The sequence below is a fragment of the Arachis duranensis genome, chromosome 1, assembly GCF_000817695.3.
Source record: "Arachis duranensis cultivar V14167 chromosome 1, aradu.V14167.gnm2.J7QH, whole genome shotgun sequence".
Classification (NCBI taxonomy): domain Eukaryota; kingdom Viridiplantae; phylum Streptophyta; class Magnoliopsida; order Fabales; family Fabaceae; genus Arachis; species Arachis duranensis.
The window spans coordinates 3330794-3331925 of record NC_029772.3 but is presented as its reverse complement, the minus strand read 5'-3'; positions in this window follow the sequence as shown (position 1 = coordinate 3331925).

Sequence of the window (1132 nt, the reverse complement as noted above, 5' to 3'; positions counted from 1 at the left end):
ATACTTCATGTGGATCTCACATTTTATTTAGTGGTAGAGATAGATATATCGATTTAGTATACAAAAGTAAAATAAATAAAATCTCCAAATTATTTTTCGTTACATTGCAATTGTATCCAATGATAAATTACTGGCACATGACAAGCTTGGCCAGATCATGATATTGTGATTACATAAGGAAGATAATGATATAAGGAAAGTAAACTTAGAATATTGAAAATTAACTTGTGGCAAAAATAGTAAAAATTCGTGTCTTAAAGATTGTGTGTGTGTCACAGCTCTAATGAACGATAGAAAATGCATCTTCTATGAACTCTAAACAATAACCAAATACCAGATGTTGGAATTTTCCATCAGTTACACGTTTGTAGCCCATAAGGCCCTTCTTCCTCGCCAATTAATACGTTCTATCAGGAAGTTTTATATATAATGCACGGCATTAGATTATAAATGTAGCTAACCAATATGAACTGGTCGAGTAGTCAGCTCACTCATTTGCAAAAGTTCAAATCCTGCTTTGTGTATATAACCACCCATTGATCAACAGCATACCCTTAAATAGGATTTAGATCTGTGGCAGATTAATCCTTGACTTGTCGGACTAGAGGATACCATGAAAAACCAAAAAATTATTTATAAATGTAGCTAAGAACAATTAGATTTAGATGTGGACCATGAAATCTACTTTATAATTATTAGTTTTCCAGATATATGAAGCATACCTACCAATATTAATTATTAAATACTAAAAATCTCCCCTTCAAAATCACAAGCTCAATCAGGTATGATAGATTCCATGTCCTTTTCAACGGGATAGAACTGTGTTAAATCTTTAAACGGAAGAAAGTAAACCTCTATGGCTCTGTAAAATACTAGTCATACTCATATCCTTTACTTCATAAGTGCAAAACGGGAAAACACACCAAACTGTATTCATCATTATTAAATATTAAGACATATCACCTACTTTCACAAAAGTATCTGAGTTGCACCAGGTTTCACCTGGTTCCTGGTTCTGGCTCCAATCTACATAAACTTTTCAGTGTGTTCCTCACTCGGGTATGCATAAAATAGGATGAGAAAATCACACATTCATGAAACATCCAACTTCAATATCATCGTACACAAAAAC